This window comes from Onychomys torridus, chromosome 10 (genome assembly GCF_903995425.1).
Source record: "Onychomys torridus chromosome 10, mOncTor1.1, whole genome shotgun sequence".
Taxonomy (NCBI): domain Eukaryota; kingdom Metazoa; phylum Chordata; class Mammalia; order Rodentia; family Cricetidae; genus Onychomys; species Onychomys torridus.
The window spans coordinates 42397737-42418167 of record NC_050452.1 but is presented as its reverse complement, the minus strand read 5'-3'; the positions used below and the strand labels follow the sequence as shown (position 1 = coordinate 42418167).

Sequence of the window (20431 nt, the reverse complement as noted above, 5' to 3'; positions counted from 1 at the left end):
AGTTAAGTCTCTTTAAAACATCCACTGTCTCACTCATAGTTCAATGTCTCTAAAATATCCAAAGCCTTCGGGAAACTCCAAAGTCTCTCAAGGTTCAAGGTCTCTCAACTGTGAGCTCCTGTAAAATCAAGAAAGTTAAGTACATGTTTACTTCATGAAGGAAGAATTAGGTAGTCATCACAATTAAATTCATCAGTGTAAAAAGTTCATTGCTTAATGTCTGGTACTCACTCATGATCCCCTGGGTTCCAAAAAGCCTTGGTAGCTCCATTTTCCTGTCTTACTGTTTGCAGTACACACACACACACACACACACACACACACACGCACGCACGCACGCACGCACGCACGCACGCACGCATGCACACACACACACACACCCCGTGTCTCCTAGGCTGAGGCCAGCTCCACTCCAAGGCCTCTACTGTCTTTGGTGGCCATCTCATAGTACCAGCATCTCTGAAATGTTGGGGTCTCCACTGCAACTGGGCTGTACCTTTATAGACTCTTTTGAGCTCTCTTTGGGGATTCTGACTCTGCCACATGATGCCAAGCTTCAACTTCTCTTCATGACTCCTTCAATCCTGGGGCTTCTCCTGCAGCTGAGGCTGCCCCTTCACCAGAGGCTTCTCCTGGCCTCTTGGGGTGCCAAGTCTCGGCTGTTCTCCATGGCCCCTTCATGCCTTCAGAATCAATACCAGGGGACTCTTCCACATTGTCCAGTTCAGCCACCAGCACAAGATACACCCTTGTCCCCTTTCGACTGCCTATCCTGGGTGCTGACCCTGAGGAAACACTTCCCAGAAGATTTTGCCTCAATGATGCTGGTCTCCTTTTAATTATAGATGATTTTTTAGCTCCAGCTGCCCAGAACCACAGAGTGGTAACACAAAATAGCAAGAATCTTTACTCCACCCTGAAACCTCACAAACTGTCGCTGCCATTGCCCTCAGAATTCTTATCTTCTAAGCTCTTACAGAATATCCTGTTTTCTCAATCAAGAATCTCTCTTCCCAAATAACTCTAGATTGTGTCGAGTTGACACAAAACTAACCAACGCACTTACCAATTTGGATAATCTAAGTCTGCTGGCAATTATAATAAAGGGTGATGATATAAAACAGCACACTGTGGAATGCCTATCTGAGAAATGTGTGGCTATAAGGAGATTGAAAGGGAATATGACAAAATGTCACCAAGGTCTCCTCTGTGTGTTGAGGATATTCACTGTTTGTATCCTCTTTAGATACTTACGTGCTTTCCAACTTAAGTAACAGGTAAACTAGCCCCATTACCCATCATTTTTCTTTCTGCGGTTTTAGTTACCCAAGATCCACTGCAGTCCAAAAATTATTAGGTGGAAAATTCCAGAAACAAAGAATTCATAATTTGTAAGTAATTATAGTGTATTGCTTTAAGTGGTTTTTTTTTTTTTTTAATCTCTTGCAGTTACTCTCTCTTACCATGTCTAATTTAGAAATGTGTCGTCAGTATGTATATATTGTGAATAATGCATAGGTAAGGCTCAGTACTATTTGGGGTTTCTTGCATTCACTGGGAGCCTTTGAATATAAGCCTCACAGATAAGGGAGGAAGACTGTAACAACCCACAAAACTGGAATACACACAGGAGCATTACTTGGTGTTGTTCTGTCACTGTGATAAGATGCCCTGACAAAAAGCAAGCTCGGGAAGAAAGGGTCTACTCTGGCTTACAGTTCCAGAGGGCTCCAGCCCATCATGGTGGGGAAGGCAAGGCGCAGCGTGACCGCAAGGCTGGCTTGGTGGTCAGGAAACTGATCACGTTTCACACACACAGAGGAAACAGAAAGAGACCAAGGAGCCGGGCCAGGCTGTAAAGTCTTGAAACCAGCCCCCAGTGATGTGCTTTTTTCAGCCAAGCTCCATCCCCTAAAGATTGCATAACCTCCGGGAAGAGCACCGGCATCTGGGTGCCAAGTGTTCCAACACATGAGCCTATGGGGGACATTTTATATTCAAGCCGCGACAGGTATCCTCTCCAAACTTTCAGCTGAGTAAACTTTTGAAACCGGAGCCTCCACCTGCCCAGCAAGGCCAGGGAGCGCAAGCTGACCTTCACTCATTTCCTTGAGAGAAATTCCATCCGGAGCAGGACACGTGTACATGTGGGCTGTTCAGGTCTGCCATCCATCAAATCTTGAGTAAACACGAGAGGAATTAATAAGGAGACGTACGGAGGGTCTCTGGATGCCTCTGCTCTTTACTGGGTGTTTACCTCCCTTCATCTTTGACTCTGTTGTCTTTCTCTTTCCATTCTGCCCAACTGATAATTTGAAAATGAAGACAGAGAGAGAGGGCTACCTAGGATTTTGCTGAGAAAGTGACTTAAAATGATTCAGGGAAAGCATGAATGGCCCGTTTTCACTTAGGTCCACAGGGAAACTCTGAGTTGGGCATGTTGGCCTCATGCTGAAATGTCCTAGAGTTGGGAGATTGAGGCGGGAGCATGCTGAGTTTGAGTTGAGATTCACAGTGAATTCCAGGCCAGCCTGGGCTCCATAGAGAGAGAATCTGCCTCAAACAAACAAATAACTGAGCCATGGATTTCCAGGTTTCCTCATACACCCAGGAGGGTAGATGTTTCTACTTTTCTCTGATAAAAAGTGTTGCTTTCTCTTTAAATCAACTAGAAAATTACTCAGACTTAGTACTTTAAAAACAAGACCACCACCACCACCACCCTCACCACCACCCTCACTACCACCACCACCACCACCACCACCACCATCACCACCACCATCTCCACCACCACCACCACCATCACCACCACCAACACCAACAACACCACCCTCACCACCACTACCACCACCACCCTCACCTCCTCCTCCTCCTCCTCCTCCACCACCACCACCACCACCACCACCACCACCCTCACCTCCTCCTCCACCACCACCACCACCACCACCCTTACCACTACCATCACCACCACCCTCACCACCACCCTCACCACCACCACCACCCCCACCACCACCACCACCACCATCACCACCACCAACACCACCAACACCATCACCACCACCACCAACAACAACACCACCCTCACCACCACTACCACCACCACCCTCACCTCCTCCTCCTCCTCCTCCTCCTCCTCCTCCTCCTCCTCCTCCTCCACCACCACCACCACCACCACCACCACCACCACCACCACCACCACCACCACCACCACCACCACCAAAGCTGTAACTCAGAACTTGAGATCAGGAAGAAGAGTTAGCTGAGGGATGGGAACATAGCTCAGTCTGTAGAATGGCATGCACAAAGTCCCGGATTTGATCCCCAGCACCCCACAAGCATAGTGAAGGTGGAAGACTTTCATTCCAGCACTCAGGAGGTGGGAGCAGGGAGATGAGAAGTTCAAGGCCATCCTCAGCTCCTCAGGTACATGGCAAGCCTAAGGCCAGCCTGGGCTTCAGGAAACCCTGTCCAGGGTAAAAAAAAAAAAAAAAAAAAAAAAAAGCTAGTTGACTCTTGTGCGGGATGCTTCTTATTCATCTCTCTCGATATTCTTTGCTTCCTTTTCCTTGCTTTTTGTCCCAGAAGACTGGCCGTTGTGGCCTGTATCTGTGGCTGGCAGCCTCAGGATTCCAGCTGGGTTTAGCCAGTGGAGAGTAGGCCTTGGGAGATCTATGCCTCCAGCCCTCTTCCATTGGACCCTGCTTCTCTGTGGCTGTTGTATTCTGTAGGCAGCCCCTTCCCACATCTGCAGCTCTCTTCCTGGAGGATCCTGGTGACTGACTGGTTCCTGCCTCTCCCCTTTGAGTTTAGGGAAGGGAGTGGCAGCAGCTTCCTGATTCCCCTGTAAGTCTGCCCAAGCCTTTGAAACCTGTTCTTCCATCAAACTCTCTTTGACGTCTCCTTTAAATCTGCTCATCTCTTTCCTCCCAAGATCTGGACTCTAAACACATTTTGGAGGGGGCAGGAAAGCTTCATTCCAGGGTCATGAGACCCATTAGGGTAATCTGATGGCACATTTTAGAGAACTCACTTTCATAATCATATCATTATCATAGTAGATGCAGAGACAATGGGTCACCTTCAGCCCCTCAGCCTGTTTGTGCCAGTGGATCTTAGAAACACTGCAGCGTCCAAACAGAAGGATGCTAGAGCAGTTTGTTACTATTAATGAAGAACTGAGTTTATGCATGAAGAGAAACGAACATGAATGGATGAATTGCTGCAGTCATGTCATTTTAAGTCAGGGACATTCCTCTGTGTTTTCTTGAGACATATGCAGTTCCAAGAAGTGTACCAGAATTTGCCCACAGTGCTCTTGACTCCTTGTCTATGTGTAGTCTGTAGACGTTCCTGATGATATGTTCCACTTGTCCAATGTAGTGATAGAAAAAAGATGTGGAATTAATGATTGTTAGGTCACATAGCAATCCATTAAAGGAATTTCTTTGATTCATGAAATTTATTACTTGTTACCCATTTTTTCTCATCAATCTCCATAGTAGCAATATTTTACTCATCTTATTTCATTTTTGAAATGTTTCTCACTTTATGCCGGGCGGTGGTGGCGCATGCCTGTAATCCCAGCACTCGGGAGGCAGAGGCAGGCAGATCTCTGTGAGTTTGAGGCCAGCCTGGTCTACAGAGTGAGATCCAGGACAGGCACCAAAACTACACAGAGAAACCCTGTCTGGGGGGGGGGGGCAACCAAAAAACAAAAAAATGTTTCTCATTTTGCCAATTACAAGTTCACTAATAGGCAGAAAGAGAGGTATGGCATGGGCTGGCTACATTCCGTATTTTCACCAGGGAACCCATTCTTGGATCTCTTTGGGATAAATGTGAACCCCCTGCTTCCTGAGGAGACTAGATTTCAAATAGCGAATAGAAAAAAAAAATTCAACTCTCTCAACTTAACTTAGTTAAATTGCTAGACCTTGAAGAAACTGCATTGAAAGACACATAGCCCGGCCCTCTGGGAATCAGGCCTAGCAGGTAGACAGAGATGAAAACATTGATGGAAGTGTGATACAAAGTCATTAACACTGTAACAGAAGCATACTTAAAATTTAATGGGGAAACTGCTGGGGGAGCAATTGCTTCTTTGAAAGGTAGAGGGATCTCTGGGAAAAATTATGATGAAGGCGATCATTAAGCTTGACCTTGAAGGGTGTTTAGGGGTTCAACACTGAAAATGGTAATGGAGAAAGATGCTATGGGTAAAGAAGTCAGAAAGGGTCCTTCTCCTTCCTGACAAAGTCTGGTTAAATGTCTACCCTTGCTTCAGGCTCCCAGTTGTTTTTGTATTCCCTAAAGCCTGACCGTAATTTTCACTGAGTCTTCCTGGGGTCTACGGGGTTGAAGTATAGTTGAAAGACAGGTGTTAGGAGAGAGGACAGCTGGCCGACCAGGAGGAAAATCCAAACAGTGGCAGGTCTCAGCAGGACTAGGCAGAAAGCACCTGAGAAAGCCAGCGAGGATGCTACGTTTGAAATCGGATTGAGATGTGCACTCTGAGATATGTGTCACAACAGCACTGAACTTGGCTTACACACACACACAGCCTTGGCGATGATGACCTAGGAGAGAGTCCTGTGTCTGCGTGGAGTTTGGATTGTGAAAGGATTAGTAGGAATATTAGGGAAGGAGAATTTATCGTAGGGATTTATCAATACGGTTACTCTCAGGTCTACTGTATTATATCAGACAGAGCAGAGGAAAGAGGATTTAGAAGACTGTCTAAGATGTCACCAAGATGGATAGAGTTTACTTGATGGAGAAAAACAGAGCAGTTAAATCCAATTTCAGGTTTTCAAATATGAGTTCTGGAATTTCTTATCTTTGACCCCAGACATATGTGAATGCTTTCTTGCTGAGACCTGAAGGCCTTACTGTCTTATGTCATCCTCTTTTAAACATGAGACCCAAAGCTGTCTCTCTTTCTCTCTCTTTCTTCAACAGGCCAAAGAAGATGCTCTCACATGCAGAAATGTGTGAACCTGGCAAAGGTGAAAGAAAATGGAGGTAGAAAACACTGTGTCACTCTTTATTTAGAACCAGAGATAAGTACTGAGATCAACTTGGCTTCAAAGATCGACAGAGGTAGCAATGGAGAAGAGGTGATTGCTAGGGAATGGCTTCACAATGAATGTGTGTGTTTTATATGGGGGAAAAAAAACCCTCAAAACACTCTTGGAAGACATAAAAGTCATCTTGGGAACATTGAAAGATGTCCTTTCTCCTGGATAGGAAGAGTTAACATCACAAGGCTTTTTCTGGTAATAAGGGTTACATAGAAAAATTAAAAAAAAAAAAACAACCTAAAACAAAACCCCCAAAAAAACTCTGCCCCATATACGTAAGATTAGACAGTAGCTGAGTAGTTGAAAAAGCTAGCAGCAACACTTCTTGAATGTAATGTAAAGCTTGTAACTTAAGATCCTATCAGACTGACATAGAGAATAGACAGACCAATAGTCAGGTGGAAAGTCCAGGTATAGATATAAATGCTTGTGGAGATTTAGTGAGGTGCTTTCCCCACGGTAAGGACCGTTGGCTGGGACAAAAATTCTTTCAATTTTATTCACTGCTCTTGTGTATATCTGTGAATGGCATGTGTGTCCGTGTCCAGAAGCATCTGGAGGTCAGAGGGTAACTTTCTGGAGGTAGCTCTCTCCTCCCATCATGGATTCTGAGCATTGAATTCAGATGGCATGCTTGTCTGCCAAGTGCCTCTCTCTCTCTCTCTCTGGTCACAGGGTCTCACTCTATAGCTCAGGTTAGCCTCAAATTCACTATTTTTCTTCCCAAGTGTGGCATTATAGTTGAAACATGAATTTCTGTACAAAGAGCTTGGGGACCACTAGGTATCCATATGTAAGGATAGACGGATACACACTAGACACACTAGATGAGTTGAAGAACGAACCCGCTGATGTTAGCCAGAAATGCAGATGGCATTCTCTACAACATGGATATAAGGAAACACTTCCAAAATAAAACTCAAAACCTGAATGCAACAAAAAGACTGATCATTGAACCAAAAAATAGAACATATCTACATAGAAAATAACAATAACATCGAAAATCATAGCAAAATCATGAGGAAAAAAAAATGGGAAAGCCTTTACAACATGCATCACCATGAAAGAACCCATACTCATTTACGAGAGGCTGTGGGATGTGGGAGGCGAGGCTGCTTTCTCTTCAGTTCTAACGCGCTCTTCCCTTCTTTCCAGAGAGCTCACTGCCATTAGCTGGCTCTTAGGCTGGTGTGATTTAACCTTTCTCAGTCACATGGTTGTTGTTTTTTAGATGTCTTGTTCTTTCACTCCCCAGCTGGGCTTGATTTATCCCTGTTTTCCCAGCTCTCATTCTGAGGCGGCTTGTGCACCTGGTGTTTTCCTGGGGCCAGCAACAAGCCCGGTTGGCTGGGCTCTCGTTTCACTGAGGTTCTCTCTGAGGCCTGCCCCAGTGTGGGCGGTCAGGGGCTCAGGGAAGAGGGTGGGCCGAGGGGAGCCTTTAGCAGAAATGAATACACCCAGGATACCCTGAATATATTAGTCATGGGGATCCAGGTGTTGTAGACACACAGGCCCCTTTATGGCATCTCAACAAGAATGGATAGGTTTTCAAAGTAGGGGGTAAAATAAATATATTTTCTGTTATAGATAGCTAAACCAAATTATTATTATTATTATTTTTCCATCTTGGTTGTTGGAGGAATCACAGATCAGTGGACACAGGGTAAATTTCATTGTCTTCAGACTCATTCAAATGAATGGAGAGCAGCAAAGTAATGATGTTTTGGAGGTAGGAGAGGTGCCAGGATATTAGGAGCATGGGTTTAGAACCACTCCCAGCTGCTCACCACCCTGACCTCACCCCACTGTTGATGGAAAGTATCCCCCAGAGATGGCTAGGACTTCCTGGAAGTGTGTCTTACGGATCTCGGATCTCCGGTTTGTATTCTGAGCTACACTGACTTGCGAATTGCAGAGGGCTTCCCCGCTTTTTTGAAAGCAGTTCCTCTTCGGTTGCCGTATTTGATCTCCACATGGCCTTGGGAAGCAGGTGGTGCCCAATATCATTGTCCCGATTTTGCAGATAAGAGCCACAGGGAGGACTGTGGGTAAGAAGTGACTCAAGTGTTAACTGGATTAGGTATCCTGAGTAAGTCAGGGCTTTAAAGTTCCTGAGTCTCCATCCAGCTTCGGTTGAGTGATAGGTCTGCAGAAGATGGTCCTCGAGGGCCCTCCCAGTGTTGCTGTTAAGAGGATTTTACCGCTGCTCGTCATCACAGGGAGTTAGTGAGTGAGTGAGAGACGCTGCTCTGTAAAATTCTGCTCCTTTCCTCCAGCCCACACAGTGCGGAACCACTTGGGATGGGGTGGGTGTCCCTTCTGTAGTCACAGATGGAAGAGGCCAGCGTTCCTGTTTGGCTGTAAGACATTTTTAAAGTTCATTTTATGTCTTGTAAATTCAATTCCTCCTGTGTATTTCCTCATTAAGATTTTCTAACTTTATTCAAGTATGATTTACAGACCCCAAATTCCACTCGTGATAAGCCTACGGTTTGCTGCTTTTAGTAAATCTATAGAATTGCAGCCATCAGCACACAATAGATTTAGAACTTTTTCTTCAAAAAGTTCCTTCGTGGCTCAGTTGACAGAATGCTTGCCGGGTATGCAGGAAGCTCCAACCTCCAAATCTAGTACCGCATCTGTGTGGTGTGGTGGAATGTACCCGAAAGACCAGCACACAGTAAGTTGACTATAATTTTCTCTTTTCTTGTATAACCCCTGACAGTATCCAGAACGAAGTAAGCCGCGCTTTGATAAAAAAAAAAAAAAGAAAGCTTAAGTCGGTGTGCAGAGGTGGATCAATCTCTTTTAGTGAGAAGCCAGTCCGGTCTATATAGGGAGTTCCAAGACAGGCAGAGTTCCATGGTGAGACTATGACTAAAAATGAATTAAAAAGAAAAGACAATTGGACTGGACCTGCCTGGACTGAATCCACCAGGTTGAGCTGAATCCCCAGGGGAGTCTTGGCCCTGGAGGAGATGGGAATGGAGGGGAGGGGCTGGGGGGAAGGTGGGAGCAGGGGTGGGAGGGGGGAGGACAGGGGAACCCATGGGTGATGTGTAAAATTAAAACACAAATATAATAAAAAAATAATAATAATAAAAAAGAAAAGACAACTCAAGCTACCAAAATATGTAGGCAGTTTCAGAATTCTGTGAAGACTTATTCAATGTAGGTAAAGAAGGATGGGTAGAGAGGACGAGGCTACCGGTGTAGACAGGCGGCTACCGGTGTAGACACAGCGAGGCACAGCTGTTGGAAGGTCACTGCTAGTGAGTGCCAAATCATTTCTGACTCCACCGCTCAGTTCAGCCTCTGGCTCTTGAGTGAAGGGGTTGTCAAGGGAAGGACAGCTGTGTCTCTGAAATGGCCCCCTTCTCTATCTTGTGTAGGCTTCTACATTTTGAAGAAGCTCCTTACTAATGTGGCTACCAGAAGAAGAGCCAGGTTAGAATTACGTTGTAATCCATAAAAAAAAAAAAAAAAAAAAAAAAAAAAAAGCTAGCATGAACTTGGAATTTCTTCCCAAATGTCCTGAGTTTAGAAGTGCTGCAGACTACCTGTTGGAGCATAAGATCTTAGAGAAAGGAAGAAAGCAAAGGAACCCAGCTCACCCTCTTTTGGACAATGAGCCATTTAAAAGAAGTGAGAGTGTGTACGTGTGTATACATGCACGCACGCTTGCATGTATACACACACACACACACACACACACACACACACACACACACACACACACACAAAGCATCCTTTTCAAATCAGACCCCACCAGGAGAATGGTTTGTGTGGGAAATACACCATAAAATCAACCCCCCAATTCCCCAGGTAACAAGAAAAGAAATGTGGGGGGGCTCCCGTGTTAAACACCCCCAGGAGGGGCTGGCACTTCTGTGAGAGTGGCCTCTCGCTCTCTTGGCCCACACTCTCCGTTCTCTCCTGGGTTTCGTTAACTTTTCACTCTCTCTACCACATTTATCCTCTGAGGATTTGTAGGTCTTTGTTTCTGTAAGCTGAAGCATAGACACAAATTCTTTCCCTTCCTTCACTCAGCAAAATTTTGTAAAACAAAACCCCCTCAAACCAGGAGGAAAGCACAGGAGAGGTGGGGTGGGGGCAGGATATGGTGGCGGGGGTCTGTGCATTCAGTGCGCAGGATTCTGATTTCAAGGCTGGTTGGTGAATCCTGACCCAGTTTGCCCTGACGCTCCTGGCAAGCTTGTAGAGCCCAACTGTCATCCCACTCCTGTGTGCCTGTGCTCTGGAGTCTCAGACGTCACCTCTCTACCTTCATCAGGTCCACCTCATTGTCTTGCTCCATCAAAACAGTGCAAAGCAGGCCAGTTATAGGGCTTTTAGGATCCCTAATTCTATGGGACCTCAAGCCAAACATCACTTAGCGCCTAGTTACTTACAGCTTTCCAGGAACGTATAGAACTGAGGCTGTCAATGCGGGCACTCTCAGCCTGTTGTCTACACCTCCCAGGGAGAGGGTCTAGCTCACCAATGGTGGGTGAGAGCACATTTAGAGCCTTGAGTGTTAACACACAGTGTGATTTCCTTTCTCCCTTACATGCCTCTCTTTCGACTCCTGTCTCTAATGAGACATGTCTCTTTGAGAGATTAAAAAGCTTAGTGCTTTTTCATATTGAAATGATGCATTGAAGTTGGAAGAAATGATTGCCAATATTAGAATGTAAAAAACCCTCACTTTGCCTAGAAGAAAATGCCAGTGGTTTTCCAAATAATGTACATAAGATTTCCAAACCAGCCACTTCAGCATCACCTAAAACCTTATTAGAAATGCAGATTTTTTTTAACACGCCTCCACTTTGGGTGGGAGTGCAAACTTGTACAGCCACTTTGGAAATAAGTATGGTGGTTTCTCAGAAAAGTGGAAATCAATCTACCTCAAGACCCAGCTATACCAATCTTAGGCATATACCCAAAGGATGCTCAATCATTCCACAAGGACATTTGATCAACTATGTTCATAGCAGCTGGTAAGTATTTTTGCAACCCTGGTAGTGGGTTTCTCCACCAATGCAATAAGCCAAATGGAGCCGAATTAAAAGGTAAAGGACCAGGTTTAATCTGAGAAAAGCACTCTAGGGTGATCTTGGGAGAAAGAAGGAAGAGAAATCACAGAGCAGGTCTATGAACCAGAGTTTAGATGCCCTGTAGGCAAGGTCTTGAACAGCTCCGGAGGAGGAGCCACCCACTTGGTGGGCTTTCTTAGGGCCAGGGCTCTTAGGGAGGAGGGGGCTAAGGCAGAGCTTCCAAAGGAACAGCAGCTTATTGGTAACAGCCAGAACCTGGAAACAACCTAGATGTCCCTCAACTGAAGAGTGGATAAAGAAAATGTGGTACATATATATACACAATGGAGTACTATTTAGCTATAAAAAAAAAACAATGACATCATGAGGTTTGCAGGCAAATGGATGGAACTAGAAAAAAAATCACTCTGAATGAGGTAACGAAGACCCAGAAAGACAAACACGGTATGTACTCACTCATAAGTGGATATTAGGAGTAAAGTACAGGATAACCAACCTACAATCGGCAGCCCCAGAGAGGCTAGATAACAAAGAGGGCCCTAAGAGGGCTGCGTGGGTTTCCCTGGGAAGGGGAAACAGAATAAATAGGGGATGGGAACTTGAGGAAATGGGTTGGGCAGTCTGTGCTTGGGAGGTGGATTTGGGCAGGATGGAGTGGGGAGAGTAAGGAAAGACATGTTTTGATGGGGGAGGGGTGCATTTAGGGGTTAGGGAGAAACCTGGTACAGGGAAACTCCCAGGTGCTGTGGGACAGCCTTTCTATATGCTGTGGATATGTGTTGCTCCTATTGGTTAATAATAAGGCTGCTTTGGCCTATGGTAAGGCAGGATAAGAGCCACGTGGTAAATCCAAGCAGAGATACAGGGAGAAGGGCAGAGTCAGGGCAGACCCCATCCAGCCACCCAAGGAACAAGATGCCAGCAGGTCAGTAACGCCATAGCCATGTGGTATAGATGAATAGAAATGTGTTAATTCAGGATGTAAGAGCTAGCTAGTAATAAGCCTGGACCATAGGCCAAACAGTTTATAATTAATATTAAGTCTCTGACCGGCTATTGGGGAAAAGGGAGGCAGGAGGGATTTATCCATCTACACCCAGGAATCCACAAGGATGACTCCAGCTAAGACTCCTAGCAATAGTGGAGAGGGTGTCTGAACTGAACTGGCCTTCTCCTGTAATCAGATTGGAGACCACCCTAACTGTCATCAGAGAGATGCAGAGCTCCTCAGCCAAGCACTGTGCTGAGCTCTGGGAGTCCTCCTGAAGAAAGAGATGAGGGACGGTAGGAGCCTGTGGGGATCAAGGTTATGATAGGGGAACCCACAGAGACAGCATGGACTCTGGACCAACAGTTAGGGAGCCTCCAAGGGACTGACCTAGGCTCTCTGCATGTGTGTGACAGTTGTGCAGCTTGGTATGTTTGTGAGGCTCCTAGCAGTGAGATCAGAACCTGTCCCTGGTGCTTAGTTGGCTTTTGAGAACTTGTTTCCCATGCTGGATTACCTCACTTGGTCTTGATACAGGGGGAGGAGCTTGGTCTTGCCTCAACTGGGTGTGCCATGCTTTGTCCAAGCCTGTGGGAGGTCTGCCCCTCTCTGAACAGAGTTGGAGTGGATGGGGAGGGGTGTAGATGGGTGTCTGGGGTACCCCGGGAACAGGAGGAGAGGAGGGAGGGAAAACTGTGGTCGGAATGTAAAATAAATAAAAGATTTGTTAATTAACTAAGAAAAAAAGAAATGCAGATTTTCAGCTGGGTGTGGTGATATAATCTTTTAACCCTGGTACTCAGCACTCTAGAGTCTGGGGCAGGCAGATCTTTGTGAGTTTGAGGACAGCCTGGTCTACACAGCGATCTCTAGGCCATCCAGGTCTACGCAGTGAGACTCTGTTTCCAAAATGCAAAACAAAAAAAGAAGTGAAGGATCTTGGGCTCCTTCATGGACTAAGTCAGAAACTTGAGGGTCACAACATTATATTTTAGAAGCCCCAAGATGATTCTGAGCTACTCTCTGAGCTACCAAGTTATATATTATCTATCTATCTATCTATCTATCTATCTATCTATCTATCTATCATTTATTTTAGAGAAAGTCTTGCTGTGTAACCCTGGCTAGCCTGGAAATAGTGTATTTCCTCCTGCTTAGTCTCCAGTGAGCTGGAATTACAAGTGTATGCCACTATGCCTCTCTTCTCTTCTCTTTTTTTCTCTCTTCTCTCTCCTTTCTCTCTTCTCTCACCCCCTTCCTCTTTCTTTCTGTTTTCTTAGTAATAGAGCACTGGTTTTATTCCAGACAGCTGTGTCCCAGGCTGAAACATACCTTATGTTTAACCAGCCTTGTGGATGGAATTGACTGATGGGATGCAAGCGGCAGTCTGTGGTCCAGGCCTCTGAGAACTCCTAGGGAAAGAGTCGGCTCCACTCCAGATAGGTTTTTGTCTTTGCTTCCTTTTCTCTGCTTCCTGCCTTGAAAAGAGTGTTAGTTGCTACCATGAGCTACAAGATGACCCTGAAGATCACTTTAGTCCATTCTACGTTGTTTAACAATGCCTGAGGCTGGGTAACTTATAATGAATGGAGATTTGTTTCTTACCATTATGGGGGCTAAGAAGTCCAGGGTTCAATACCTTACACCGATGAGGGCCTTCTTTCCAGAAAGCCAAGGCAAGAGAGAGAGAGAGAGAGAGAGAGAGAGAGAGAGAGAGAGAGAGAGAGAGAATTTATCATTTAGTTAGGAATCAACTTCCTGTGATAAGAACATGAATCAATGCCTGAGGGCTGTGCCCAAATCATCACTTCAAGGTCCCATTTCAACTCCATTGCCTTGACAATTAGGTTTTCAACTTGAGACCTGGGGACATGTTGGATCATAGCACTAATGGGAGTGATGAGCTGAGGTTAGTGGAGTCCAGAGTGTGAAGGAGCCTTGGCCTTGAGAACATAGCCCTGGACTTCTTTCAGCTTCGCTGGGAGGTTGAAAATAAATGAGCTTCTTTAAGACACTGTGAAGGCTTGTAGTCTAGACAGTTAAATCCAGTCTTGATATCTTTTTACAGATACTGTATTCTGCAAAATCTAGGGAGCTAAGAGCCTATCCCTGCAATACATGACAAAGATGGCCTATTGATGTCTAGGATGAGGCTGGTCCTGAAAACGGGGCTGAAAGTGGACAAAGAAATCACAGAAAGAGTCAAGGAAGGCAGAGAGTCAGATGGTGTCACGTGGTCATTCTGTGATGACTATCCAAGGTGAGTCCTCTATGGACTGATAAGCTAGCTAGCTGATAAACAGAATTATTTTTCATCGTCCTCTGGGCTTTGTACATGTTCTCTACCAACAAGAATTTCCTTCCGGGCTAGAGAGATGGCTTGGTGGTTAAGAGCACTGGCTGCTCTTCCAAAAGACCCGAGTTCAATTCCCAGCACCACATGGCAGTTCCCAACTATCTGTAACTCCAGTTCCAGGGGATCTGACACCCTCATACAGACATACACGCAGGCAAAACACTAATGTACATTAAATACATAAATAGCTAGATAAATAATTTCTGTCCAATGATAGAGCACATCTATGCATAACCAAAGGGGCACACATTTTTATATCTGAATTTGACTGTGCAAATTTTCCTATGTTCAGGATTGTGAGAGACAAAGATGATGTGGTGAAATCTCTGCCTTGGAAAAACTAAAGACTTAAACAGAGAAAACATTCTCTCAGTAAAAGATGAAAATCACAGTTGCAGTTGCTCAGAGATTTGGCCTCAAGAATCCAGAATATTAATTTTTCTTCTTATGGGATAAGTCCAGTGTTACATCATACTAAGGATGGCATGATGCCTCCAAGGTTTCCTGATGTGAGTTATCGGTCATTTTATGAGACTGGTCAATAAAAATGATTCTGTGTCTTGGACACCAGATTCATTTAGAGATCACGCCAATTTCCTCCACTGAAGAAATAATCCAAGGACTCATTCTGTCCCTGTGAAGTCTCCTCGGGGCAGCTTCCTCTGGATGGATCTTAGAAGCAGGCTTCTGTGGTGGTATTGTGTTCCCCGAAATATTGTGCACCCTAATAAACTTATCTGGGGTCAGAGACAGAACAGCCACAATATTAAACATAGAGGATAGGCAGTGGTAGCACACGCCTTTAATCCTTGCATTCCAGAGGCAGAAATCCATCTGTTCAAGGATACAGCCAAGCATGAGGACTCACGCCTTTAATCCCAGGGAGTGATGGTAGAAAGCAGAAAAGTATATAAGGCGTGAGGGCCAGAAACTAGAAGCATTTGGCTGGTTAAGCTTTTAGGCTTTGAGCAGCACAGTTCAGCTGAGATTCATTCTGGATGAGGACTCAGAGGCTTCCAGTCTGAGGAAACAGGATCAGCCAAGGAACTGTCGAGGTGAGGTGAGGTGGCTGTGGCTTGTTCTGCTTCTCTGATCTTCCAGCGTTCACCCCAATACCTGGCTCAGGTTTGATTTATTAACAAGTTCCTTTAAGATTCATGCTACTGGCTTCTTTGGAGTGCCCCATGAACAGACCTCACCTCAGCATCCAGCAGAGAAGATCTTCCAGTGAAGCCTGCAGCACAGGACCCCTCTGGAGGGGACATTCTTTCATTCATTCTGTGTTTCCTGTGCACTGGGTACGATTCCAGGAACTGTAGCCAATCAAGGCAAGAGTTAGTCCTTCCCTACCCTCGGTGCTCACCATCACAATGGGGGTGCTGAAAGAGGGCAGAAAGTAAAAGGTCAAGTCAAGGAATTGAAAGCAAAGGGGACTATATGAAGTGTGATGTGGGCTGACGGGAGGGTTCTGAAGGTAAAGTGCTTACCTTACAAATGTGAGGGCCTTACTGTGATTCCCCAGAACTCATAAAAAAGCTGGGCGTGGTGGTCTGTGCTTGAAATCCCAGCATTAGGGAGACAGACGTAGCAGACCCTTTGGACACAATTGGCCATGCACCCTAGCTGAACTGCCAGCCCCAGGCCAGTAAGAGACCCTATCTCAAAAAACAAGGTGGACCAATTGAGGATGCTGCGGGGCATGGAAGGAGTTGGAAGGAAGGGACTTGAGAGGGGCTGGAGGGAAGAAAGGAAAGGAGAACAATGATACGGTTATATTTTAATTAAAAGTGTACAAAGTAATAATAATAATAATAATAATAATAATAATAATAATAATAAACCAAAACACAAGGTGGATAGCAACTGAGGAACAAAGCCAGAGGTTAATCTCTGTCCTCCACATGGATACAATCCCCGCCCCCAGTTGTGATGTGAGCCATGAAGGAACAAAGAAGCAAGGGTCCCAGTCCTGGGTCTTCTCTGGCTGTCAGGAAGGATGCTGAAAGACAAGATGGGGGCCAGCGGTGGTTTCTTGTGGGAAGGATTGTGTTCCAGTGCTGGGAAGTGTTGGTGAGACTCAGGAAGCGACTGGAGGATGACAGGGAGGGACCCTGATGAGAGTGTGGCTTTTACCTCTGAGTGCCTTTCACCTTGGAGTCCTGAAGTGTTAGCCACTGGCTTCTCTAGAAGAAGGGCTCCCATCCCACCTCCATCCCGTCCTTAAATTCCCCTGGGACTGTGAGTTGGGAGGGCGGGTGTCCTCTCTCTCTCTCTCTCTCTCTCTCTCTCTCTCTCTCTCTCTCTCTCTGTCTCTCTCTCTGTCTCTCTGTCTCTCTCCTCCTTGTCTAAGCTGAACTAATTAACTCACTGAAATGTCTTCCAGGGCACACATCGGATGAGAAAGAAACTTGGATGTAAGAGAGGATGTGGGCAAGGATAATTGGAAACAGAGGACACGTGTCTTCCCCATCGCAGAGACGTCCCCAAGCACAGCCCTTTGAAGGTAGAAGCAAAGTTGTAAATCTGACTTTCTTATTTTACTTTGCTAAAGCTCAATTTGTAAGGTAAGCAATTAAAATGTTCAAATTAAAAAGCCAACGTAAATCACAATTATGAGTCAGCTCTTAATTTATTTAGAGGTTTTTTTTTTCCTTCCTCCTTCAGAAGAAAGAATTACATTTCATGTCAATTCCATGGTGCCTTCAGCAATGAGACTGCTACAAATGGGGAGCTGGAGGGGTCTCCCACATTACCGTTCCCTCAGTGAGAGTCCTCAGAAGAGCACGTGTGGGACTATCCAACTGTTCCTAGGGGCCTCGGTTTACAGAGGTGTTTTCACATTAATTACAGCTGTGGGAGAAAGGAGTCGCCATTAGGAAAAGGCATCTTCACTTGACCACGGGAGACATGTTAACTGTGTGATCTGTGGTGTTTGTATATGAACAGTACCAGTCCCGTTTGGAGGTTATGACGGGGTGATCTCAGATTTCTCAGACAGATGGGCAGCCCAGGTGGAGAGGCATAGAGCTTCTTTCACCAGTGGCCCAGAAGGGAAGGGAAGTGGTACTTTCTTCCCTACACCCATCTTCTCCAGCTGTGTGCCAACCAGGTGCACACATTGGAAGGAAATTGCAAACTTTGCCAATTCCACACCCAAGCTCCCCCATGGTCTCGGCCATCAGATGGCTGGACCCATAAGGAGCATATGGCCCAGTGGGAATCAGGACCCCCTCATACTTCTCAAATCTACCTTTATATGTCATTAACCGGCACCAAGCTAGAGTCTGGCTACCACCAGAATCCAGTCACCTCGGCCATATCAAGATGATTTCAACTTAATTTCCAAATGACCTTTAATCAAGCCAAATTCTCAAAAGCTGCTGCCTTCCTCTCCACTGTTCTAATTAAACAGTTTTAATTAAATTTCTTGCCATCTTATTGTCTGTGCTCTGGAAGTCAGATTCAATTTGACTCATAGAAACAATGTGACACTGAGTGAAATCCCTATCTCTTTCGACAGGTTTGTTTGTCTGAGCCCAGGCCGTCTCCTTCAGGCTCCCCTTGCAGGCACCGGTTTTGTAGCTGGCTTACTGCTCCGGCCTCATCAGGGGAAACCCAAACGGAAGCTAACACTAGAAAGGGAGAGGGGTGGAGGAAACAGAGGAAAAGAAAAGCAGACAACAAGGAGGAGGGTGGACAGAAACACTCTGAGACTATGGAGAAAGGAAGGGGGAGGGAGATCAGAGCAGAAAGTCGGTGTTAGCCTCCAATCAAAGAGCCAAGCACTTCCGTCATCCGGACTGTACATTGAGGAGGAGCATCATCTCATGGTGAGGATTTCTCTCTGTTCAAGGACTACACACCTTCCAGCTTTACTGTGAAGAGGGTGGCACTGGGTCACATGCCAACTCTAAAAGGGGGGGTCTCTTGTCAAGCCTCTCCACTGCTCCCCTGTAGTGTTGGCTCTCCTTTAGCTCAGCAGCTCTAGTTTGGGGTGTGTGCATGTGGTGGTGGGGCACATCACATGATCAGTATCTATCTTATAAGTCTAGGAAGCATTGTAGTGGACCTTCCCTGAGTAATCGTCATAGAGTAGCTCCATGCCCTTGTAGAGAGTAAGTATGATGGCGTGATTGCATTGGGAGTGGAGGGAAGGAGGAAAGTCAGTTGAGACGGGATGCTGAGGAGTGTTAGCAGGCGATGACATGGAGGTGGGGCAAGTTCTAACCAGAAGAGAGCCACAATAAGACTGTGGAGGGAAGCTAATTCCAGACAAAGAATACCAATTTTATCAGAGCAAGGGCAATAATTAATGTCTGTTATGTGTTACAGTTTGAATCTGAAATTGAATCAAAATCTCATGTTTTGAACATGTTCCTGGCTGGTGGTACTGTTTTGGAAGGCTGTGGAACCTCCTGAAGGTAGGGCTTACTTCGTGGATGTGAGTCACTGGGGGAGCGTCTTGGAAAGTTACAGCCCAGCTACCGGTTCCAGAGGACCTCTCTGCCTCCTGGTCCACTGCCGTGTGAACAGTCATTTGCACAGCCCTACTGCCAGACTGCACCACTCCACCATGTCTGTCTTCCCTGCTGTGATGGGCTGCAGCCTCCTGAAGCCCCCCATAAATCGTTCCTGAAACACAAAAGTTACTGTGATATAAAAAATCAGAAGAACATATGTCTCACTTTATCCAAAATTGCTTCCAAATGGATAATGGACAAGTATAAACCTTGAAATTATCAAGCTTCTAAAAGAAAGGGTGAGAAAAAAATCTTGGTGACCTTATGGTACACAGAGTTCTTAGCTGTGATACCAAAAACAAGATCTGAACACCAAATCAGTCCAGCGCCTTGCTCAGCCTTCCCCAGAGAATCTCCCTGTGACAGCAGATGGGCACAGACACAGACACCCATGATTGGACAATATGGATAGTGAGAAATCTCTGAACACTCATTCCCGAGTAGGATGTCTCCATCAAACCTCTCTCCTCAGGGGCTCAGAGAACTCTGTGGAGGAGGAAGGAAGATTTTATGAGCCAATGGGGATGGAAGGTAACAAGGAATAGAACCTTCTAGACACAACAGGACTGATACACATACAATCTCAGAGTCTGAGGCGGTATACGCAGGGGCTGCTAAGGTGTAAGCTAGATGGGGCCCCAGAACTGAAAGGGGAAATGGACACAAGCCCCTGTCCCTAATCCAGAAGCTACCTCCAATTGAAAATTGCTTGCAAAGGGAAAATTAGTTTTCCCCAACAAGATGTCACTGGGTATACAAACCAGACATAGGGCCAGGCCCCGTGTCTAGCAGTAGATAGTCAGAACAAAATGAATTCAATGGCATCTTTGGAGGTGTTTATCTCATAATGCTTTGTCTGGGCATTTTAAAAAGTCTTGTCTTTTGTAATGCATTATGGTTTCTAGCTATGTGTTTTTTTACGGGATTTCTGGGTGTGCAAATGTGTGTGTCTTTGCATCTATATGTGTTTCTTGTACTTTTTCTTTGGGTCTTTATGTTTCCTGTTTGTTTGTTTAGCTCTGGTTAGCTTGTTTTTACTTTATTATATTTTCTAGATGCCTGTTTATTTGCTAATGAGAGAGAGAGACAGAGAATAAGTAAAAAGGGTGTGGATTTGGGTGGATGGGGAGGTGGAGACGATCTGGGAGAAGTTAGGAGAAGAGAAACCCTAATCAGAATATACTGAATGAAAAAAATCTATTTTCAGTTCAAAAATGACAGAGAGAAAAGTGATAAATTGGACCTTGTGAAAATAGAAAAAATAAGGCTTCTTCTGTGCAAGCGACATTGCTATCAGAACAGAGACAAACCACAGATCTTCAGAAAGCATACATGACAAAAGACTGGTGTTCATGAGATTCACAAAGTTCTCAAAACCTGGTAATAAAAAAGGCAACTTGGCTAAAAAAATGTGTAAAAGGTTGTAACAC

General features: G+C 45.4%; 1 long non-coding RNA gene across 1 annotated transcript; it reads left to right on the top strand.

Moving 5' to 3' along the window:
• Positions 1-8541: 8541 nt before the first annotated feature.
• LOC118592423 lies at positions 8542-19662 on the top strand. Its single transcript, XR_004946073.1, has 4 exons — positions 8542-8760; positions 16865-16984; positions 18002-18311; positions 18814-19662. It is a non-coding gene; the product is annotated as an uncharacterized LOC118592423 (long non-coding RNA).
• Positions 19663-20431: the final 769 nt, after the last annotated feature.